Below are 25,459 nucleotides of genomic sequence, written 5' to 3'. Positions count from 1 at the left end.
ATATCCATTAGCAATTTCTAACAGTAACCTCCTTGCCCTCATCTAGAGCAATTCCATTACTGCATCTTACTTTTACGTCCTCTTGCCTTCCATTAAGTAGGCTCGCCAATTAGCTTTATAATTTATGGTGTGTTAGAAAATACTTTTCGCCGATAAACTCTTTCAAAACTAATTTCACTTATTATCACAATCCTTATCTTAAAGGACTAATCATTGATGCATCAAAATTTATTCCCCTGTAAAGGAATAACAACAGAACATGTAGTTCTAACACTAACATAAAAGTATGCAAACTCCAGGTCAAACAATACATATATATATCTTAGTTGCTAATTGAGAAGGTACCAGCAATAATGTCAAAAGTCTAAGCCTCTTCTCTCTGCTGTACAGCGTATACTCCAGCTGGAGCATCACCCTGTTCTGGCTGATTCACAGTACTCTGACTTCTAGGTGTACTACCCCTACCTCTACCTCTGCCTCTACTAACTGATGGTGAACTATTTGGGGTAGAAACTTGGGTTGATCCCTTTGGTGTAGTAAATGATCCAGAACGACCTGGATTTACACAATCCCTAGCAAAATGGCCAGTCTCTCCACAGTTAAAACATGCTCCTACGGCTCTATAACATACCCCACTATGTGGTTTACCACAAGTTTCACAAAGTCGATCTGACAGCGCATTCCTGGGTTTCTGTTGAGTTTGCTGATTGGATCGAGGTGGTTTCTGTCCAAAAGATCTATCTCTACTGGACTTCTTACTATCTCTGTCGTATCCCCCAAAGTTTTTCCTCTTTCTAGTAGGACCACTAGAACTCTGTCACGACTTTCCCTCTTTTTCTGTCTTCTCTGATTTCTTTTTCTCAAGAGTCGCTTCAGATTCAATTCTTTCTAATTCTAGTGCTTGAGAAATAAGTTCAGAGAAATTGTTATGTTTGAATCCGACCACTTGTAATCTGATACTAGGCTTCAAGCCGGTTTCAAACTCTTACATCTCTCCCTACTGGTAGAAAGTAGACTTACTGCATAATGGCTCAGGCGGAAAAATTCTCTTTCATACTCACCACCGATGCCCCTGCTTTGGACTTAGGAATTCTTGCGACTTCTTGTCTACATAAGCATCGGGGACATATTTTTGCTGAATTCCACAGAAAGTCACTCCAAGTTAGCACCTGCAGTTCTACCAAAGCGTGGGAATGGTTTCCACCAGTCATAAGCATCCCCTGTAGCAAAGATCTTGAGTATTCAAATCTGAGCTCCTGCATGCAAAGGCGATTTCTTGAATACCCTATCCATCCTTTCTACCACTGTTACGCCTCTAGAGGATCTACTGTCCCCTTGAACTCAGAGCCCCATATTTCATCAATTTGTCATATTGTCTAGCGAAGATCGTGGTTGTACCACCGGTGTCAGTATTGGGACTTGAGTAGGCACATTACGACCATTTGTTGGAACATTGCAGCGTCTGCTGGCGAATGCTGACGAGAAGCTGCAGATCTTGTAGGGTGGTGTCTTTGAACCACTAACATTATGTACGGCTGGGGCATCCCTTTGCACCTCAGCCTCTATAGATTGATCGACTGAACGATCACCCTCTTCCATAGTCAATGCGAGGATTCTAGATCTCCAGAACAAATAACACAAGGAGATTTCCTCCCGTTAGTGCATATTTATAATGTAATGTACTGTATGTATCAAACAATGATATTGAGCAGTTGTACTATGAAGAAAGAATATTCAAATAACATGTGAAAACAGAATTTAAAAACTTTGCTCTGATACCACTAACATTATGTCACACCCTACCCCTCTGTAAGGCATAACATGATCCCGTAGTATACCTAATGAATTACCAACTCCGTCTACTGATAACCCATTAAATATACTACAAGGGATTTTAAAAACTTTTCTTACTTCTTTTACAGTGGTGAGCACTATTTACAGGTGTTAAAAACCTTTTTGATCTGAAGTGATAGAACTAACACATTTGAATTATTTGGAATTTCTGTAAAAATTTTGGCAGAATGCCATCTGTATTTTGGATAAAATAGTTCTTCAGAAAACCTGTAAAAAGCACTTCAATTATTTTCCAAATCTCAACTCCAACATTTTTCTCAATACAACATATTTCTCAACTCAAATCCACAGTGATTTTTCAAAAGCTGAGATATAGGAAATATAATACAATTTTTACAAGTCAAAATAACTCATAATTATTTTACAACCTCAAGTTACAATTTGAATTTACAACTGCTCAAACCAAAACAATATGTACATACAGTGGTCATACATTACAGTACAAAATGCAAAAAGCGGTATACTCGTTATACCCGAAAAATCTCTCGCTGGAGGTACTAGCAGCCTAGTCTGCTGCCCTGTTTGTCTGTCTACCTGCGACAGCAATAAAAAGCTATCGCTGAGACAATGTCTCAGTGGTGCACAACATTAACCAAATACAACTTTAAATCACAACTCATAAACCATATAAATAGTGGATACGTAAAACCATAGTTAAATTCCAGACAATGAATGTCATAAGGAATTTAAACTCCAATTCACAAATTATCAAAATTCATAATAACACAATTTAGTCAAATAGTTTAAGAATACTGTATTGCCAATTCATACACAATTTGATCAAATTATTGAATAACACAGTGTTGCCGATCAATATCACAATTTGATCAAATAACTTAATAATATCGTTTTGCAAATCAATAACACAATTCGATCAAATAACTGAATAATATCGTTTGCTAATTAATAACACAATTCAATCAAATAATTGAAGAATACAGTGTTGCCAATCAATATCACAATTTAAGCCATGACACAATTTTTCCGTACATGCCGTGTTGTACACCACGACAAGACACACTCACCCCAATAATCGAAATCAATAAGGGAGGAAGCTAGCTGAATAATGAGTACTCATCCACACTCACCTCAGACTGGGAAGTCAAGAGGGAGGAACATAATCACACTCACCCCAGACTGATAAGTCAAAGAGGGAGGAATAATCACACTCACCCCATTAATGGAGAAGGAACATAGTATCAGTGTCATGCCAATTGTGAGTCAAAACAATTCCAAACATTTTATTCAAATGATCCGTAAGAATCCAATAAATTTTCAAAGTCATAATTTCATTCACAAAATGGCAACACAATTCGTAATTCACTTCAATTTCCACAAAAACCATTTACAGTGCTTTTCAATCAATAAGTATCCATCAATATCATTCAAACAATTTTTCACAGTTTCAAACCATTCACAATGTTTTTTTCAATCAATAAGTGTCCATCAAACACATTTCCACAATTTAAAACAATAATATACAAATAGTCAATATTTATTTCAATTGAAAAATTCAAGAGAAATAGTTGTTGTGCACAAACCTCTGATATTTGTCTCCTGGTTCTGACTCAGTATTTCTTTCCCTTTTGCTGAGTCCTTGTTAACTGAGAAACACAATTTGAAGTGTTTCAGTGCTAAATTAATTTGCCTCTAACGATAATGTTCGATAAACAATTCACTGAATACCTTTATTTGCTTAATCACCTAATATACCAACCCTCGATGTTTTCTAGGTAAATTACGTTTTAGTGTCATTAATATGTCACATTCGATAGGGTTTTAGGTTTGGCACACGCTACCAATTTCATTTCCTTGTTTAGTGCATTTTATTGCAAATTGCTGGATTCCGGGATACTAGTTTGACCTAGCCGGACGGCCTAGTTACCTCGGTTTTCGGGTTTCGGTCAAAACTACAAACTTGTAGATCTAGGTCTTATGGACCGCGGTACAAAATTTTAGGTCATTCCGAGTTAAATAGACCGAGTTATGGTCATTATACTATTGCTGGTCAAATGGTACCAATTTAGGTCAATTTTAGGTCAATTTGGTCAACTCTGGTTCGGCCAGTTTTTGGTCCCGAACTTGTGCAAGTTGTTTGACTTGCTTATGGTCATTTCTGGGCTTTGGTGTCTTCATAAGACTTGTAGGTATGGGTCTTAACTATTCATGGTTAAAATTTCAGGTCAATTGGACCTGTTTTGAGTGAGTTATGGCCTAAACACTCACTGCTGCCCAATTGGTCATTTTTCAGGTCCTAATTGCACCTAATCCGAATTGGTCATTTTCTTAGGTCACCTTGCAAGCAGAATTTTGGTATGTTTTCTCAATGAAAGTTGGCACATTTTGTGCCTAGTTTCACCTCCAATTGGTCTCATACCAATTGAGGTTACACATTTGAACTTATTGGCTAAAATGTACACTGCCCTTGGTTACTTTGCTTAACACACATCAATTACACACATTTACCTTGCAATATGTTTACTTTCCTACCATTTCTGTTTTGGTTCTTTACCAAAACCACATCCCACTTTACATTATCATCACTTTGGGCAGATTACAATTATCTTTAATACACCAAATATAACTCTAATTCCCAAAGTCCAAACACAATTATACATACACATAACATTACTAGTTTTTACATACTCTTTACACAACAAGTTCATATACATATCCATCAATCCTTCTATGTCAATATTCTGCCAACACTTCCATGAATACATACATTTATCCAAGAGTTTCAAGGCTGCCGAAATTGTCCTTCAACACCAAATTGTCCTACAATTCATCAATTCCCATCCAAGTGCCAAAAATCACCATATAAATATGAAGTAATTCACTAGGTTATTAAATCATCATGATCAACATCCTTTCTCATCAAATATATGCACAATTATTTCATCAAATACATGACTCCATGGATGTCCAAAATGAACACAACAATAACTCTTCAAACTTAAAAATTTTCCTTCACAAAACCAACACCCATAACATGTATACAAGTTTATCAAAGAAATCTTTAAAAATGATAACTTACCTTATGGTTGGAACTTGCCAAACCTTGATTAAACTTCTCAAATTTGGTATCAAACTCTTCCTTATGATGTGTAGGCAAACTTTCATGAAGCTACTTAAGGGATTGGAGTTGAAATGAGGGGAGTTATGAGAGCTTGATGAAAACGTTAATGGTGGATTCTTTCTCCTTCAATTCGGCTATGTTGGGAGGACTTAGGGAAGATGAAGTTTCAGCTGCATTTTAGGTGTACACATGTCCCACTTAACTTTAATTTATTCCTTTAGTGGTCCACTTACTTGGACTAAATCATATAATATGTTTACATGTGTTATTTACACATTTTTCACTCCATTTTGGCTATTTGTATTAGGAACCCTCAATTTAATTTTTTATTTTATTTTCTAAGTGTAATATTATTTATTTTTAATGGACATTTAGGTCAAAAGACATTTCGGGATGTCAAATGACCATAATGCCCCTGTTCGGGTTGCATTCCCGATTTTTAGAATAACAGGTTTTGTCTGTTTTTCGATTTCTCACTTTTCTTTGTACTAATTATTTAATTTTTCTTTGATCTTTCTAATGATATTTATTCTTCAATAAGGGTCTATTTAAGTCCTAAAAATGTTTTCCAGGATTCTCCGCAGTCCAGGGCTAGTCAACGGTCCACGCCGTGACTTCCCGGTGCGGTCACCTATCGCTAGATTTCCCGGCTCACTTAACCTGGTTACATTTCTTTGCTATTATTTTTCCTTGTTTTTCTTGTATTTTCTTTTCTTGTATTTCATTATTTTATGTCTCCTCACTCATATTGAAGTGTGGTTCTAGGCATCCTAGCTGTCCGGACAACACTGGTCACCGGAACAGTAGAACGCACTACCAAACTTAGGGGTGTTACACAATGACCCTTATAATATTCAATAAAGATTTGACAAAGGTCTGACCCATTAGCTTGTTTTGTATCCTAATGCGGTAATGAATCATTTAAAAGATAAAGGGTCTAACCATCAACCTTTACTGCTCACTCCAATCCTTCTACTCCAAGGGCTAAAAAAAAGTTTCGTTTTGATGCAAGATGGATATCTGATCCAAGGGTGGAAAATGTGGTGTATTCGGCTTGGAATTCTTCCTTTCATGGCTCACATATGTTTAAGGCTTTTTCTAAAATTAAAGCGGCTAGGCATGGGTTAGTAGATTGGAGATATCATCATAGTAACTATCATGTTTGGATTACTTAATTGCAAAATTTGTTGGATGAAACAAAGACAAACATGCAGACTTTGGATGGGGATTTGATTAGATAGATTAAAAAGGAGTTGACAGTTGAAATCATAAGGGATGAGAAGTTTTGGGAATAAAAAGCTAGAGCAAATTGACTTAAAGTTGGGGTTGAAATACATCCTTTTTTCATGCTAAGGTTATCCAAAGAAGGAAAAGGAATCAAATTAGGAGTTTAATAGATAATCATGGCAATTGGAAGACGAATTTGGGGGATATGCAAAGCATTGATATGAATTAATTCCAGGATATTTGTGCATCCAAAGACCCTGTGAACTTCCACCATGTTACTAAAGGGTTCATACCTCGAATCACCATGGATGTGAATTCTCAGCTCATTAAACCAATTTCCTCTAAGGAATACACAAGGATGTACTGTCTATCAATCTTTCAAAAGCACTAGGTGAGAATGGTTTGACTACTTTGTTTTATCATAAATACTGGCATATCATTGGTGAAGATGTTTGTATTGTGGCGAAAAGTTTCTTTGAAGGGGGTAGAATGCTGAGAAGTATTAACCACACTATCATTACTCTCATCCCAAAAACGTAACAGGTGGAAACGATAAAGGACCTAAGACCCATTGGTTTATATAATGTCTTTTATAAGATAATTGTAAAAGTCTTTACCACTAGACTGCATTATAAACTTAATTATTAATTATAGGTAGTCTACATTTACCAAAGGGAGACTTATCTCAAAAAATATTCTCATCAGCCATAAGGTGCTCCATAGCTTGAAAATGAGGAAAAGAGGTCATAATTATGGCATGGCCCTAAAGCTTGACATTAGCAAGGCTTATGAGTGTGTTGAATGGCCTTTCCTCCAGCACATAATGCACTGCTTTAGTTTTCATGACAAATCAATCTCATAAGTCATGCAATGTGTCTCCTCGGTATCATATTCATTACAAATCAATGGTCATTGGTTTGGCTATATTTCTCTTTCTAAAGGCCCCGGGCAGGGGGACCCTCTCCCCCCCAATCTATTTCTTTTTTGTACAAAAGGGTTATCCTATTCCATCAAGAAGTCAGCTTTACAAGGACTGCCAATCTCCAGATTTGAGTCGCGTTACACATTTACTTTTGTGTTGATGATTCCATTTTATTCTTCAGGGTTTCTATTACAGTGATGGTTGTCGATTCCACCAGAAATTAAATTAACTAAAATTACCAATAATGAAATATTTTTTGCAATAAGTGGTAAATCTAGGTCAAACCCTAGAGACTGAATTACTAAATTTCGTGCACTTGTGTAATGGAAAAAGAAACAAAGGTTGGAGGGATAATTTACAGTTTAAAGAAGAAATCAAAAATCAGAAATTAAGAACTGAAATTAAATATGAAACTCTCAATTTAAACAAACTTCAGTCCAAGATAGTTCGCATTCTAATGCATTGATTCGATCATAGACAAAAGAAATACAATTATATCTTACTGAATACTTAACGTAGATTTATCAAACAGCGAGGTAAACCCCTAACTTCCCTATACTCATGAATTCGAGCCCAGCACTCTTATTGACTCTAATTATTAACTGAATTGGTATTAAGCAAAAACTGCTTTAAGAATAGGAAGCAGTTAAGCTGAACAACAATTTTTAAAGCATAAATCATTTAATTCACCCTATTGTTTCCTTAGGTTATTATCAAAAACTTAAATCATAATCAATAAAACCTAATTGCTACTCCCGTTCAATCTTAGACAACAATTATGGATTATGAAAATGAACTAGCAATTGATCACATCAACAATTAACTAATAGGCCTTTTTAGCAAATCATTCAATAGAATCAGAAAATAATAGATATTCAAAAAGACATAAATTAAATTAAGAACCTAGTCTCACAAATCACGCATAAGAACTAGAACCCCTTGAACTGAATTAAGAACTTAGCCACTCATGTTCATGGCTTACAGAAAAATAAAGAAGAAATTTAAAAAGAGAATGGAGAACGAAGGTCTTCTATAGAGAACAAAGGTCTGAATTGGATGTGTTTTAGCTGCTGCCCAAAGACATATTTATAATCAAAAACTTAATCCCAAAGATTGGACCCAAACTAGGAAAAGTTTTGAAATTCAAAAGACAGATTTTCAGCCTGCATTCACATCTCTAAAATCAAGGCCAATTTTCAGCGATTTTCTTTCCGAATTTGTCTCTGCCCTCTTCAGGAAAGTTGTAGCCCTATTTCTTAGCTTTCCAACGGGTACTCATTTGTCTAAATCCAATATCTACAGCCCAAGTTATGGCCCAAAAATCGAGACTGGTTCAGACAAACGGTCCAGCCCATAGTGACGACTTCATTACCGTTTTTGACAATTAAAATGGCTTATCTTGCTTCTAGCCCTTCATAGAAGTTGTAGAGGTAGCTCTTAAGGTTCAATTGGGCTTGGGCTTGCTTCATTTGGACCTATAGAACTCCAGATACAAAATAAATACTGAAACTAGTCTTGACAATCAAGTGTGGGCTTTTGCAATAGATCCATAGCTCATTTTGTCAACCTTGTAGACTGATTTGGGCTTTGGTCCCTCTTTATCATTTGAAGCGCTCTATCTTAGCTTTTCAATGGATTAAACAGTAATCAATTTGGAGACTCACAACTTTAGAAACATCTGAAAAATACAGCAAAGGTCAAATGCTGAAAATTTCTCCATTTAACACAATTATTCCACAACTATCTAAAAATATGCCTAAATGATAAATATACTTTAGTCAACTGAATTATACATAAAAACATACTAGAAACACTAAATGTGATGGGAGTAAAATTAATAAATTATGCACTTTTTAAATTCCTCCACACTTATTCCATGCTTGTCCTCAAGCATCACTTAAATTCTCAATCAACTCCACTTAGAAGTTCCTTAACTTCACCCTATCACAACATTCTTTAACAAAAGATTAAAAGTTTGAAAGAAGAGGCAAGTAAGGTAATAACCATCACAACAAATTCCATCAACACCATACCAATATATCAACGATTTTTCCAACATAAAACAAAAGGCTTAAAATCAATTAAGCTCACATAATTAAAGTTCCATAAAATTTTAAATCAATACACACCAAAACACAAGGCCAATTTATCAAGGCACAATAATTATAACTCTTTGTAAATCTTAGGGGAGATTTTTTTTTTTTTTGAAATTGGTACTTTTCTCTTGTCATAGTTACTACTTTTTTTTTTTTCCAACCGTCACCTTCAGAAAAGTACCTTGCTCATATCCTAACTAGCTTTTGGCCTGAGAATCGACATGGGGTTCATGAAAACCCCTGGTTAGTTTGCTTAACTAAAATAGCGGAGCAATTTTCAAGTTCAATCTTTTATTTCCCCCAATTTATGCATCTACATATTATAAAGTGCCTTGATAGATTAAACAAAGTTCTGAAATATGCATGACACTAGTTTAAAGCACACATAACTAATCATTTCACCATTAAATCAAGCCTAAATGATTTATGCAGAAAAAATTGCTATATGGTATGGAGAAGAGAGAAAATCCATCATTAAAGTTACTATTACCTTACCTAAAATCTCAAAAATTCAACCTAAAATAGAAAAGTTATTTCAAGGAAAAAACACTTCTCTCCGAAAGTTAATATAGAATCATGAATCAAGCTTATGAGAACAAATTTTATTTTATTATTATTATTTTTTTAAAATTTAAGCAACAAATTTCTCCTCCCCCACACTTAAAACTTACATTGTCCCCAATGTAAAGGCCAAATGCAAAGGAAAAGAAAAAAAAATGCTAGAAAATAAAATAAAATAAGATAAGGGAAAGAAAATAAATCTGATTGTGGCTAACAAGCCACCCATGGGTTGCCTCCCAAGAAGAGCTTTTGTTTATCATCGTTAGCTCGACATGGCAAAGCTCTTTAATCCACTGAATGCTCCTGAAACCCCTCATAAAATGGCTTGAGTTCATGACCGTTGACCTTGAACACTTTGTTAGTTCCTAAACTTTGAATTTCAACTGCACCATAAAGAACCACATTAGTAACAACAAAGGGTCCAATCCAACGAGAATGCAACTTACCAGGCATTAGCTTCAATATGGAATTATACAATAAAACTTTTTGCCCAATCACAAACTGCTTCCTTAGAATTAGTTTGTCATGGAATGCCTTGGTCTTTTCTTTATAGATCTTAGAATTCTCATAAGCCTCAAGTCGAATTTCCTCTAATTCCTGCAATTGTAATTTTCTTTCCACACCAGCAGTATCAAAATCCAAATTACAATGTCTAACAGCCTAATAAGCCTTATGTTCTAACTCAATAGGAAGGTGGCACAACTTACCAAATACCAATCTGTAGGGGGACATACCTATGGGTGTCTTATAGGCAGTCCTGTAAACCCACAAAGTATCATCAAGTCTAAGGCTCCAATCTTTTCTATTTGGCTTCACTATTTTTTCCAAAATAGACTTGATCTCTCTGTAAGACACCTCTACTTCCCACTTGTTTGAGGATGATAAGCTGTAGATACTTTATGGAAAACACCATATCTCCTCAACAATGCCTCAACAGTTCTATTACAAAAATGTGTGCCCCGGTCACTGATCAAAGCTCTAGGAACTCCAAACCTACTAAAAATGTTTGACTTGATAAAACCTATAATAGCTTTAGAATCATCAGTCCTGGTGGCTTTGGCTTCCACCCATTTCGAAACATAATCAACAGCAAGTAATATATAAACAAAGCCAAAAGAAGAAGGAAATGGAACCATAAAATCAATACCCCACACATAAAAAATCTCACAAACAAGTATTGAATTCTGAATCATCTCATTCCTACGGGTTAAACTTCTTGTTCTTTGACATTGTCCACAATTTTTGCAAATCAAATATGAATCACAAAATATAGTGGGCCAGTAAAAACCATAGTCTAATATTTTTCTACCTGTTCTCTTGGGTCCAAAATGACCTCCACATGCATAGGCATGACAAAATGCAAGAATAGATTGAATCTCATTATCAGGAACACATCTCCTAATAATTTGATCTGAACAAAATTTCCACAAATACGAGTTATTCCACACATAATACTTAGCCTCACTTTTCAATTTCTCTTTCTTAGCTCTACTGAAATCAAAAGGCACAACCTTAGTAACCAAATAATTCACCAAATCAGCATACCAAGGGATCATACCTTGCAATTTAAATAACTACTCATCAGGAAAAAGTTCCTGCAAAGGAAGTGGATCTTCTTGTGTCACTAACCTGCTCAAATGATCTGCTGCCAGGTTCTCAGCTCCTTTCTTATCCTTGATTTGAAGATCAAATTCTTGCAGCAGAAGGATCCATCTAATCAACCTTGGTTTTGCTTCTTTTTTTGCCAAGAGATACTTCAACGTTGCATGATCAGAGAAGATAATTATTTTAGAACCAAGCAAATATGACCGAAATTTATCTACAACAAAAACTATAGCCAAAAACTCTTTTTCGGTCATAGAATAATTACGCTGAGCTGAATTAAGTGTTCTGGATGTATAATAAATCACATGAAAGAGCTTCCCAACACACTGCCCTAAAACTGCTCCCACTGCATAATTACTTGCGTCACACATAATTTCAAATGATATTGTCCAATCAGGAGCCTGGATAATAGGGGGTAATGTCAATGCATATTTTAATTTGTCAAAAGCCTCCTTGCACTCTTCACTGAACTCAAAAGAAACATCTTTTTGCAAAAGTCTAGACAAAGGCAATGATATCTTAGAGAAATCCCTAATGAACCTGCGATAGAAACCTGCATGACCAAGAAAAGAGCGTACTTCCCTCATAGTTGTGGTGTAGGATAAGTTCACAATTAAATCAATTTTAGATTTATCCACCTCAATACCCCTATTAGAGACAACATGACCCAAAACAATCTCCTATTCCACCATAAAATGACACTTCTCATAATTCAAAACAAGATTTTTCTCAATGCATCTCTCAAGAATAGAAGTTAAATGATGTAAACATGCATCAAATGAATCACCATACACAGTAAAATCATCCATGAACACCTCAATGCAACTATTAATGTAATCTAAAAATATGCTCATCATGCATCTCTGAAATGTGGCAGATGCATTACAATGCCCGAAGGGCATCCTTCTAAAAGCAAAAGTTCCAAAAGGGCAAGTGAAGGTAGTCTTCTCTTGATCCTCTGGTGCAATCACAATTTGATTATATCCAAAAAAGCCATCGAGAAAGCAGAAATAAGACTTACCTGCTAACCGCTCGCTATCTGATCAATGAATGGTAGTGGGAAGTGGTCCTTCCTTGTTGTTGAATTCAGCTTATGGTAGTCTATGCACATTCGCCATCCACTCTGAATCCTTGTTGGAACAAGTTCATTATCTTAATTTGCTACCACAGTGACTCCTGATTTTTTTAGCACTACTTGGACTGGACTTACCCATTTGCTGTCTGAAATTAGGTAAATAACTCCTGCATCCAATAGCTTTAAAATCTACTTCTTCATAACCTCCATCATTTGAGGGTTCAATCTCCTTTGAGCTTCTCTACTTGGTTTAGCCTCATCATCCAGTAAAATCCTGTGCATGCACACTGATAGACTTATACCTTTGATGTCAGCTATTGTCCATCCAATTGCTTCCTTATGTATTCTCAGAACTCTAATCAATCTGTCTTCTTGAATCTTTGTTAAATTACTTGAGATGATAATTGAAAGTGTCTCATTGTCTCCCAAGTAAACATACTTCAAATGCTCAGGTAAAGGCTTGAGTTCAAGAACTAGTGCCTGCACCACAGAAGGTAATAATTTTGTGTGAGATACAAGTAAGTCAATCTTTAATACTTCATACCTTTTTGGAATAGGAGGTAATGACTGCAATGCCATTACTGCATCTTGAACCTCTACACTTAATGGTGGATTGGTACTGATTTCTTGAATTCCTTAACTAATCACCACTTCTAACTCATCCTCCATGCTTAACTCAAAAACATCCTGCACAAATGAATCAACAACATCAATAGAAAAAACAGAATGGTCATCAGCAGGACACTTCATGGCATCAAAGATATTAAATTTGACAGTCTCTCCATCAAACTCCATAGTTAAGGTACCATCATCCATATCAATTTTTGTCTTGGCAGTTTTTAGGAAAAGTCTTCCAAATAAAATCAAAGCTGACTTTGATGTGGGAACACTATCCTCCATATCCAGAATGTAAAAATCTGTAGGAAAAATCAATTCTCCAACCTGCACCAATACATCCTCAACTACGCCCAATGGATAAGCATTAGAACGATCAACTAACTGAATAATGACACTGGTTTCTTTCAAAGGACCCAAATTTAAAGTTTGAAAAACTGAATTTGACATAACATTAATAGATGCTCCTAAATCTGCCATTTTATATTCAAATTTAGAATCACCTATTCTGCAGGGAATAGAAAACAAACCTGGATCCTTACACTTAGGGGGTAATTTTTGCTGAATTAATGCTGACACATTTTCCCCCACACTGATCTTCTCATTATTCCTCAACTTACGCTTTGTAGTGCATAGTTCCTTAAGGAATTTAGCATACTTGGGAACTTGTTTGATCACATCAAGTAAAGGTATATTCACCTCCACCTTCCTGAAAGTCTCCAAAATTTCTTTCTCTTGTTCTTTTTTCTTATTTTTAGCCAACCTACATGGGAATGGTGGAAGAACAGAATTATTAACCTTATTCAGTTTAGGTTCAATATTTACCTTAACTTCAGGAACTTCAGACTCTTGTTCTCTTTGCTTCTTCTTTTTCGTTGACTCATGTGGAGTCTGATTATTAACTTCTTTCCCACTCAGCAACAGTATAGCACTGGCATTTTCTCTGGGATTCATGACTGTTTGTGATGGGAGCTTTCCAGAACCTTGAGCTTCGAGTTTGCTCACAGATGAAGCTAACCGACCAATTTGCCTCTCTATATTTTGAATGATATTTCTGGTCTCCTGTTGAAACTGTTGGGTATTGTTAGCCAAGGCCTTAACAATTTTATCAAGTGACAAACCTTGATTTGAGGGAGGTGGAGGTGGAGGTGGAGATGGTTGATTCACTTGTCTCTGCTGTTGGTATCAATTTTGCACCAGTTGATTCCCATAACTCAAATTGGGATGATCTCGCCATCCTGGATTATAAGTACTAGAAAAGGGATCATACTTGCATTGTGGCTGTCCATAATGTCCTACTGCATTAGCTTGTTGCATTGATTCATCCTCTTGTAACGCAGGACACATGTTAGTAGCATGACCTGAACCCGAACAAATTCCACATACCTTAACAGTTTGCATGTTCCCTACACCCAATTGCTTCACCAAAGAAGTTAAATCAGAAATCTGTTTCTCAAGGTTAGATGTACTTACCTCATTAACCTTCTTAGGTCTGTGATCCATTCTCATTCCAAACTGCTGAGAATTTGCTACCATGTTAGCAATCAGCCTCCTTGCCTCTTCTGGTGTCTTGTCAACCAAAGCTCCTCCACTAGCAGCATCTATCATACTATGGTCCATTGGTAGAAATCCCTCATAGAAATACTAAATCAGAAGCTTCTCACTTATTTGATGATGGGGACAACTTGCACACAGCTTCTTAAATCTCTCCCAATACTCATACAAGCTCTCTCCATTGTACTGTCGGATGCCACAAATTTCTTTTCTTATGTTAGCAGCACGGGAAGTAGGAAAATACTTCTCCAAAAATATCTGCTTCATCCCATTTCATGAGTTGACAGATTTGGAAGGAAGGTAATATAACCAATCCTTATATGTGCCTTCTAGTGAGAAGGGAAAAGCTCGAAGCTTGATTTGATCCTCTGAAACTCCTTGAGGTTTCATGCTGGAAAACACAACATTAAATTCTTTTAAATGCTTATGTGGATCCTCACCTGCAAGACCATGAAACTTAGGTAACAAATGGATTAGTCCAGATTTCAACTCAAAAGCAACATTTAAATCAGGGTATTGAATACACAAAGGTTGTTGGTTTAGATCAGGAGCAGCCAACTCTTTCGAAGTCCTAGCAGCCATGGTTTTGTTTTCGAAATTTGAATCCAAATCCGAATTCGAACTTAACTCCCTTGAAGATTGGACTCCTTCAGATGTACTCGGAATTTGCTTAGCCAATTTTCTCAACTGTTTAGCCGTTTTTTCTACTTCTGGATCAAAGATCAACTCACCAGATTGAGAAGTTCTTGTCATAAACAAAAAGAAATCAAAGTAAAAATAGAAAAATGCCTCAAAACCCTAAAAAACAATCGAATTTGGCCTTAAGAGGGTGGGGCTAAAAAATCTTATAGATTTATTAGTCTTGATCAGAACGTCATTTCCTTCAAAATAGGTATGGATCACCCTCCTAATTCAACAAAAAATCTGCCGATAAATAGTAACACCGTAAAAAAAAAATTTTTTTTTTTTCAAAAATCTAAAAACAACAACTCACAAACAAAATTAATAACAGAATATCCTAACACCAAAAATACGAAATCCAATAAATTTCAGTCCAAAGTAATGGCGCCAAAATTCTTAATGGTTGTCGATTCCACCAAAAATTAAATTAACTAAAATTACCAGTAATGAAATATTTTTTGCAATAAGTGGTAAATCCAGGTCGAACCCTAGATACTGAATTACTAAATTTCGTGCACTTGTGTAATGGAAAAAGAAACAAAGGTTGGGGGGCTAATTCGCAGTCCAAAGAAGAAATCAAAAATAAAAAATTAAGAACTAAAATTAAATATGAAACTCTCAATTTAAACAAACTTCAGTCCAAGGTAATTCGCATTCCAATGCATTGATTCGATCATAGACAAAAAAAATATAATTATATCTTATTAAATACTTAACGTAGATTTACCAAACAGCGAGGTAAACCCCTGACTTCCCAATACTCATGAATTTGAGCCCAGCACTCTTATTGACTCTAATTATTAACTGAATTGGTATTAAGCAATCCTCATCAAATTAATAACTGCTTTAAGAATAGGAAGTAGTTAAGCTGAACAATAATTTATAAAGCATAAATCATTTAATTCACCCTATTATTTCCTTAGGTTATTATCAAAAACTTGGATCATAATCAATAAAACTTAATTCCTACTACACAACAATTACGGATTATGAAGATGAACTAGCAATTGATCACATCAAACAATTAACTAATAGGCCTTTTTAGTAGATCATTCAATAGATCAAAGACAATGAAATCAGAAAACAATAGATATTCAAAAAGACATAAATTAAATTAAGAACCTGATCTCACAAATCACACATAAGAACTAGAATCCCTTGAACTAAATTAAGAACTTAGCCACTCATGTTCATGGCTTACAGAAAAATAAAGAAAAATAAAGAAGAAATCTAAAAAGAGAATGGAGAACGAAGGTCTTCTATGGAGAACAAAGGTCTGAATTGGATGCGTTTTAGCTGCTGCCCAAAGACATATTTATAATAAAAAACCTAATCCCAAAGATAGGAATCAAACTAGGAAAAGTTTTGAAATTCAAAAGACAGATTTTCAGCCTACATTCACGTCTCTGAAATCAAGGCTGATTTTCAGCGACTTCCTTTTCGAATCTGTCTCTACCCTTTTTCAGGAAAGTTATAGCCCTATTTCTTAGCTTTACAATGGGTACTCATTTGCCTAAATCTGAGGTCTACAGTCCAAGTTATGGCCCAAAAATCGAGACTAGTTCAGACATTAAAATGGCCTTATCTTGCTTCCAGCCCTTCATAGAAGTTGTAGAGGTGGCTCTTAAGGTTCAATTGGGCTTGGGCTTGCTTCATTTAGACCTCTAGAACTCCAAAGACAAAATAAATACTGAAACTAGTCGTGATAATCAAGTGTGGGCTTTTGCAATAGATCCATAGCTCATTTTGTCAATCTTGGAGATTGATTTGGGCTTTGGTCCCTCTTTATCAATTGAAGTGCTCTATTTTAGCTTTTCAATGAATTAAACAGAAATTAATTTGGAGACCCACAACTTTAGAAACACCTAAAAAATACAACAAATGTCAAATGCTGAAAATTTCTCTATTTAACACAATTATTCCATAATTATCTAAAAATATGTCTAAATAATAAATATACTTTAGTCAACTAAATTATGCATAAAAACATACTAGAAACACTAAATGTGATTAGAGTAAAATTAATAAATTATGCACTTATCATAGAGAAGCAAGAATCATTTGAGACATGCTCTCTCGCTACTTAGCTGTTAGTGGTCAAACTGTCAATTTGAGTAAATCTGCTATCGTTTTCAATTCCAATACTCCACATCAAGAGAAGCAGCAAATTACAAACTTTCTTCAAGTTCAAAACATTGATGTATAAGATAGATTTCTTGGTCTTCCTACCAAGATTCCACGTTCTAAACAACAAGCTTTTGATTTTATCTAAGATAGGGTGGCTCAGAAAACTCAAGGCTCCAAGAAAAACTTTTGTCTAAGGGAGGTAAAGATGTTGTCATCTAAGTAATATCCTCAACCATGCCTGTGTATGCCTGATAAGCCACGACGATCACAACGAGCCCCAGTGAAACATCCAAAGTATTTTGATTGACAAAAGAAGTTTTAGTCCAAGTGGTTGCATTGATCACTAGAATGCTTGCTTAAAAATAGGACCAGTTATGATCATGTTTCCTTGATTTGCATTGTTGTAGGAGTGTTATCCTACTTGTCAGTTATTTACTTTATTGTAGGAGTGTTATCCTATTTCTCAGTATAGTGATCTGAGTTATAGGGAGAAGTTATTCTTTTTCATTATATTTAAACATTTCAGTAATCAATAAGAGGCAAGCAATTTTCTATCAAAATATTTATTGGTTTATTCTCACCACAAGCAAAATATTTTTCTAATTTCTTGTAGCTTTGACTGGGACCTATCAGTGGTATCAGAGCTGCTCTTTATGGCCACAAATAAAGAACGAATTGAAAATTTAGAAGTTGGCTTAAGAGGACTCCAAAATAGCTTTAACACCATGGAGAAAGGTGTCAACGATAAGTTGCACCATCTGGAAGAGGCAATCAATAAGATGACAGCATTACTTATGACTAATTCCACCACAGCATCTTCAAGTAACACTTAAGACTCTCCTGTTGCGCTTCCACTTCTCATTTCCAGAGATGATTCTCACAATCAACCTGAAGGTAACCGATCATGGTTCTCTTCTAAATTAGCTAAGCTGGAATTTCCTCGATTTTTCGGTGATGATCCTATGGAATGGTTCACAAAAGTGGAACAGTTTTTCGAGTATCAAGGAACCACAGAATCGCAGAAGGTGCCTCTAGCTTCTTTTCATTTGGAAGGGGAAGCTATTCAATGGTGGCAATGGTTAAAGAGGTCTTATAAGGAAGAAAATAAGATGATAACCTAGGAGATTTTCCATGCTGAACTCTGGGCACGATTTGGTCCTACTAAAGGTGAGGACTTCGATGAAGCTTTGTCCAAAATTAAACAAGTAGGCTCGTTAAGGGAGTATTAGAAGGAGTTTGAAAATTTGGGCAATCGGGTTCAAGGATGGACACAGAGGGCCTTGGTAGGTACATTTATGGGAGGTTTAAAGCCAGAAGTAGCAGATGGCATCAGAATGTTCAAACCAACATCTTTGAAGGAAGCCATTAGTCTCGCTCAAATGCGAGATGAATAGCTGACTCGCCAATGCTAATCTTTACAATTTGTCAATAAGTCCACTGCTGAATCTTCATCTCCAACAAAAGCCATTCCACCTATGAAGCGACTTACTTGGAATGAAATGCAAAAACGACGAGCTCAGGGCCTATGCTTTAATTGTGATGAGAAGTTCACAACTAGACATCATTGCAAGGGACCTCAACTGCTTATACTTGATGGTGAAGCTGAAGACGCTGGTACAGATGAGCAGGATGACTCGAAAGTATTTCAACCTAAGATTTCACTCTATGCACTCTCAAGATGGACAACTCAAAAGACTATGTGAGAATGGTCTAAGATTGATAATCATGATGTGGTCATTTTAATTGATAGTGGATCAACTCATAATTTTATCAGTGATAGAATGGCAAATGTACTTCACCTTCCCGCAACTCCGATAAAACCTTTCGATGTCAAAGTGGCAGATGGAAAACCATTGACATGCAGAGGAAAATTTGACAATGTTAACATTCTGATCCAAGGTATTCCATTTGCACTCACACTATATGCTTTACCTGTAAATGGGTTAGATGTGGTTTTAGGAATTCATTGGTTGGCCCAACTTGGAATGGTGGTGTGTAACTAGAAACAATGCACAATGGAATTCCTCTGGAACAATCAGATCCAACGATTAGAAGGAATTGATTCTAACGGCATCCAATCAGCTTCCATGAAAGTTATCTCTAAAAATGTATGACAAGGGGGTTCTGTTTTTGCCATTTGTTCCCAGCCTAGATCTGATCAAATACCATCAGACATCCATTCTGACATGCAACAATTACTGCAGCAATATCAAGATCTGTTTCAAGAACCTACGCAACTTCCTCCTCCCCGAGAAGTAGACCATCATATCAACTTGAAGGAAGGCACCAAGCCTATAAATGTGAGACCTTACAGGTATGCCTATTTTCAAAAAGGTGAAATAGAAAAATAAGTTCATAACATGTTACAATTAGGCCTTATTCGATCTAGCACCAGCCCATTCTCATCTCTTGTTTTATTAGTAAAAAAAAAAAGATGGGTCCTGGCGTTTTTGCACTGATTATAGAGCTCTTAATTCTGCCACTATCAAAGATAAATTTCCAATTCCTACAGTAGATGACATGCTTGATGAGCTCCATGGAGCTGTCTATTTTACTAAACTTGACTTGAGGGTCAGCTATCATCAGGTACGAATTCATTCCACAGATATTTCCAAAACTGCTTTTCGTACCCATAATGGCCATTATGAATATTTAGTTATGCCATTTGGCTTATGTAATGCGCCATCCACTTTTCAAGCCATTATGAATTCTATATTTCGCCCTTACCTCCGCAAATTCATCTTGGTATTTTTTGATGACATATTGATATATAGCCCCAATTGGAGCATGCATATTGAATATGTTAAAACAGCTTTTGAAATATTAAAGCAACATCAGTTTTTTATCAAGCTCAGTAAATGTGCCTTTGGTCTACAAGAACTTGAATATTTGGGACATATTGTAACCTCTTAGGGGGTTAAGGTCGATCAGGAAAAAATTCGATCTATGCTCGATTGGCCTAAGCCTACTAATATTTCTGAATTGCATGGTTTTCTAGGACTCACAGGTTATTACAAAAAATTTGTGCGCAACTATGACATCATCGCTAGACCACTCATTAATTTGTTAAAAAAGGGGAAGCTTGAGTGGCCCAAAGAAGCAGACAAGGCTTTTCAAGAACTTAAGAAAGCCATGACTACAACCCCTACTCTCGCGATGCCAAATTTTCAGGAGCCATTTGTAATTGAAGCTTATGCTTCAGGGGAAGGAATAGGTGCAGTATTGAGCCAGCAAGGAAAACCAATTGCATTTATGAGTTGGGCTTTGGGTGTAAACAAACAATCTTAGTCAGTGTATGCAAAAGAAATGTTGGCTATTATCCACGCCATACAAACTTGGTGACCTTATCTACTGGGACAGAAATTTTACATCTACACTGATCAACGCAGCTTGAAACATTTGTTGGAGCAATGAATTGCAACTCCTGAGCAATAGAAATGGGTGGCTAAATTACTGGGCTATGACTATGAAATCAAGTACAAACCAGGTTGTGAAAATAGTGCTACAGATTCTCTTTCATGTGTCACTGGAAGTCCTTGTCTTGAGGCTATTTTTGTTCCCCAAATTCATATATGGGAAGCCATAAAAAACGAAGCTAGCCATGATCCTTATATGCAGAAAATCAATAAGCAAGCTGTCGCAAATCTAGGCCAGCCATACAGTTCTAAAAATGGCTTGATTTGTTATAAGAATCGTGTAGTTGTGCCACCTCAATCCTCTATCATCTGGCAACTTCTCCACGAGTTTCATGATTCAAAAGCAGGTGGACATTCTGGAGTACTCAGAACTTACAAAAGGCTTGCTCAACAATTTTATTGGCCTTCAATGTATCAGACAGTCCAACAATATGTCTCCTCTTATGATGTTTGCCAACGTGCAAAGAGTGATACATTATCTTCAGCTGGGCTTCCCTAACCCCTTCCACTTCCATGTCAAGTATGGGATGACATTACTCTTAATTTCATAGAAGGCTTGCCCTCTTCACATGTTAAGAATGCAATTCCGGTAGTAGTTGATCGGCTTAGTAAATCAACCCATTTCTTGCACTTTCACATCCATACATAGCAAAGGTGGTTGCTGAAAGATTCATTGACGGTGTTGTAAAGCTGCATGGCATGCCGAGAACTATCATTAGTGATCGAGATCCTATTTTTATAAGTCATTTTTGGCAGGAATTCTTCAAAATGTCAGGCACTCAGCTAAAAATGAGCTCAGCCTACCGCCCGCAAACAGATGGCCAAACCGAAGTTGTCAATCGTTGTCTGGAATAGTATCTTCGATGTTTCGCATCTCAGTAGCCTGAAAAGTGGTATACTTTTCTTCCTTGGGCAGAATTCTGGTATAATACAATCTATCATGCATCAACAAGCATGACTCCCTTCCACGCTTTATATGGACGGCCTCCACCAGTGCTTTCGTTATATCAAGAGGGCCATACTCCATTTAATGAGGTTGATCAAAGTCTGTCTTCTCGTGATGCAGTGCTACGTCAGCTCAAAAGCAATTTACATGCAGCTAATAACTGCATGAAGCAGCAGGCAGATTCTAAGAGACGTCATGTTGAGTTCCAGGTTGGTGATTATGTGTTCCTCAAACTCCATCTTTACCGGCAGCATTCTGTCTTCAAGAGAGCAAACCCAAAGCTAGCCAACAAATTCTATGGACCATATCAAATCGAAGAACGAATCAGTCCGGTGGCCTACAAATTAAAGTTGCCTCTAGGTCACATGTTCATCCTGTTTTCCACATTTCACTTTTAAAGAAGAAATTGGGCGAAACTGTTGCTGCTAACAATGAATTACCACCAGTAGATGATGATGGAGACGTTCTTAAGGAACCAGAAGCTGTGCTAGATACACGTTGGGTCAAGAAAGGATCTAAATTGGTGGAGCAGAGTTTAATTAAGTGGAAACACTTACCAACAGAGGAAGCCACGTGGGAAAATGCTCAAGACATCCAAGACACATTTGTCAACCTTGAGGACAAGGTTAGTATCATAGGGAGGGGTATTGATAAGCCACAACGATCGCAACGGGCCTCAATGAAGAATCCAAAGTATTTTGATTGACAAAAGAAGTTTTAGTCCAAGTGGTTGCGTTGATTACTAGAATGCTTGCTTAAAAATAGGACCAGTTATGATCATGATGCTTGCTTAAAAATAGGACTGTTTCCTTTATTTGCATTGTTGTAGGAGTGTTATCCTACTTGTCAGTTATTTACTTTATTGTAGGAGTGTTATCCTATTTCTCAGTATAGTGATCTGAGTTACAGGGAGAAGTTATTATTTTTCATTTATAATAGGAGGCAAGCAATTTTCTATCAAAATATTTATTGATTTATTCTCACCACAAACAGAATATTTTTCTAATTTCTTGTAGCTTTGACTCGGACCTATCAAATGCCATGTCTTGTTTTAAATTTCTAGCTTCCCTTTGTTACAAAATGAACAGTTTGGTGGCAAATTTCTGGTAGAGCCAGCAGCAAGAGAAGAGAAAATTGCATTGGGTTGCTTCGGACCATCTGTGTGATTCTAAGAAGAGTGACCTTGGGTTTCGGGATATGGAAAATTTTAATATGGCTCTCCTAGCCAAGCAAGGTTGGCGCCTTATATCCAATCCAGAATCACTTCTTATCTGTGTTGAAAGGGAAATATTTTCCTTTCTCATCTTTTTTGCATCCTCTAATTGGCAAAGCATCTTGTGGGATAGAAAATTATTGCAGAAAGGACGAATCTTGGGTTTCATCTCTTTTTCCTCATCCTCCTCAAGTTAAGCAGAATGCAAAAGTTGTTTGGGTTTCTCAATTGTGGGATCATGCCTTGCTAGAACGCCCAAACTCCCCTAGCAAATTTCCATGAGGATGTTAAACAGATTATGGCTATTCCTATCAATCTTATTTCAGAGAGAAGACAACCTGGCATAGCATTTTGATTTCCATAGCCATTACACAATTCGGTCGGGTTATAAGATTGTACGTCAATTTCATTTGGCAAAATCCTCTCCCAAATATGATGATCCGGGTCCTCCTTCCTAATTGCCTGATTCCATATTTTGGAAGGAATTTTGAAAGCGTCAATTTCTGAGTAAAGTCAAAATTTTCTTATGGAATTTATTTAACCAAAGAGTTCCCTGCAATGATCTTCTCGATAGGCATCTCCAGTACTTTGCTCCAGACTGTAATTTCTAGGGGAATAAAGAGACCTTGCACCATCTGTTTTTAGATTGCCTGAAAGCCATATCCATATGGATTCACTTTCCCTTGCGGCTACGTTCATCCTTGATTGCTTACTCATCCTTGATTGACTAACTGGTTGGAATTAATGAGAACTCTCTCTAGCACTATCCAGATGGGGCGAATCTTATCAACTAGTAGGCTTTATTCTTTGGCAAATATGGAAGTGCAAGAATGCACTTGTTTTTAATCAAGTTAATCAGAATTTCCACGAGGTTATTGCTATGGTACTCAAAAATAAAAAAAGTTTCAATGAGCTATTTCTTTAGACAATGTGCACGTCCAACATCAGGCATCCTGGATCTGTTCATCTCCCAATTTCGTCAAATTTAATTTCGATGCCGCTATGGATAAAACTCATAATAGGGGATCGACTGCTGTTTTGGCTCGAGAAGATGTTGGTCAAGTTGTGAACTAGTGCCGCAGCATTTGGCCTTCAATACAAGATCCTTTGCTCCTATAAAACATCGCATGTCGAGAAGCAGCAAAATTAGCATTATCTCGAGATTTTAAAAAGATCATTCTGGAGGGTCGGAAATAATTATTGATGCCTGGCAGAATTTAAACTACCAATGATGTTCTAGAACTTTCTTCGAATGCAGCCCATAGTCATGCCACAAAAGTTCCTTCATATTACCTATTTTCAATTAATTGGAAATTCATAAAAATATTGGGGACACTTACTCAACTTTTTATAACTCTGTATTTTAATTAATTTAATACTTAACCCTTCCATCATAGAGGGAATTTTAATTTTAGTCTTTTTCTTTATTCAATTAACATGAAATTCACAAAAACATTCGGTTTCATTCAAATTCTGTCCTAATGAATGTGTTCTTTCTGATTACTTGATTATTTTATTTTGTTTTATCATTTATTATTATTATTATTTAAAACAATTTAAATATATATATAAATTAAAACAAAAAATGTACGTGTACGTGGTGTTTCCAGGATTAGATGACAATGAAAAAAGCCACTAATCAGGATAAGCCACAGAGTCCGATATAGCACCCGAGCCATTATACCAGGAGGAACTAATAATCCCCCAGAATTGGTAATGGGCGCAATTAATCCAATAATACTTGAAAATTTAAAATCAAAACTAATTATTTGGGATTAGGGCTCAGTGGAAGGAGAAGTCGTTAACAAAGATAGGCTCACGGCGAGTCCGAAAACGGCACACGTCCACTGCCCTTCACAACACATTAGTGTTTAACCTCATCACAGCATCCAAATCCCTAATTGTTTCAAAACCTTAATTTCAGATCTAAGAAATTCTAAATTAATCGGAAGGCCTCAGTGTGTGTAACAATCAGATCATTGATAAATAAATTTATCTCACTGAAATCCGCTAAGATAATTATGTTATCATCATAAGCCCATTCCAATTACATATAAAATTCAGTGAAAACAGAGAAAAAAAAAAGAGAGAGAAATTGGAGAAGAAGAGTACTCAGACAGCCAAGGGTTAGTCTTCAGCTTCTGGGACAAATTCCCAGATCAGAAACTCTAGTCCACGAAAGATGGTTCATCACTGCACCCTTCTTGAAGATCAAGATTGAAAAAATAGAACAGAAAGCATATTTTTTTTATTTTGAAATCTAATAAACGAGGAGAACAGAAGAGAGGCAGAGTACGAAAGAAAAGAATGGGTTTGACATGTATATATAGAGGACAGAGGTAAAGCAATTAGGGTTTTGAGTTAAGAGGCAGCTCGGTTTTCATTGGAGTCGGGTTTAATTTTTAGTTGAGCCGATTCTTGTACCGCCGAACTTTGAACTAGTCAAGCCCATACTTGGCCCACGATTAGGCAAACATAGATCGTACGT

At 36.3% G+C, this 25,459-nt stretch overlaps 5 non-coding genes across 5 annotated transcripts; 1 reads left to right on the top strand and 4 right to left on the bottom strand.

The window, feature by feature from the left end:
- Nucleotides 1–14,700: 14,700 nt before the first annotated feature.
- LOC131181731 (small nucleolar RNA R71) lies at nt 14,701–14,807 on the top strand. The gene has a single exon (XR_009150210.1). It is a non-coding gene; the product is annotated as a small nucleolar RNA R71 (small nucleolar RNA).
- A 9,753-nt stretch (nt 14,808–24,560) lies between these two features.
- LOC131181926 (small nucleolar RNA snoR80) lies at nt 24,561–24,686 on the bottom strand. Its single transcript, XR_009150398.1, has one exon. It is a non-coding gene; the product is annotated as a small nucleolar RNA snoR80 (small nucleolar RNA).
- Nucleotides 24,687–24,748: 62 nt separating this feature from the next.
- On the bottom strand, nt 24,749–24,861 carry LOC131181913 (small nucleolar RNA Z152/R70/R12). The gene has a single exon (XR_009150387.1). It is a non-coding gene; the product is annotated as a small nucleolar RNA Z152/R70/R12 (small nucleolar RNA).
- A 60-nt stretch (nt 24,862–24,921) lies between these two features.
- On the bottom strand, nt 24,922–25,011 carry LOC131181912 (small nucleolar RNA R11/Z151). The gene has a single exon (XR_009150386.1). It is a non-coding gene; the product is annotated as a small nucleolar RNA R11/Z151 (small nucleolar RNA).
- A 64-nt stretch (nt 25,012–25,075) lies between these two features.
- On the bottom strand, nt 25,076–25,174 carry LOC131181911 (small nucleolar RNA Z157/R69/R10). Its single transcript, XR_009150385.1, has one exon. It is a non-coding gene; the product is annotated as a small nucleolar RNA Z157/R69/R10 (small nucleolar RNA).
- Between the last annotated feature and the right edge of the window lie 285 nt (nt 25,175–25,459).

This window comes from Hevea brasiliensis, chromosome 7 (genome assembly GCF_030052815.1).
Source record: "Hevea brasiliensis isolate MT/VB/25A 57/8 chromosome 7, ASM3005281v1, whole genome shotgun sequence".
In the NCBI taxonomy this organism is placed as follows: domain Eukaryota; kingdom Viridiplantae; phylum Streptophyta; class Magnoliopsida; order Malpighiales; family Euphorbiaceae; genus Hevea; species Hevea brasiliensis.
The sequence above is the reverse complement of the archived record's forward strand: the minus strand, read 5'-3'. Positions and strand labels throughout refer to the sequence as shown.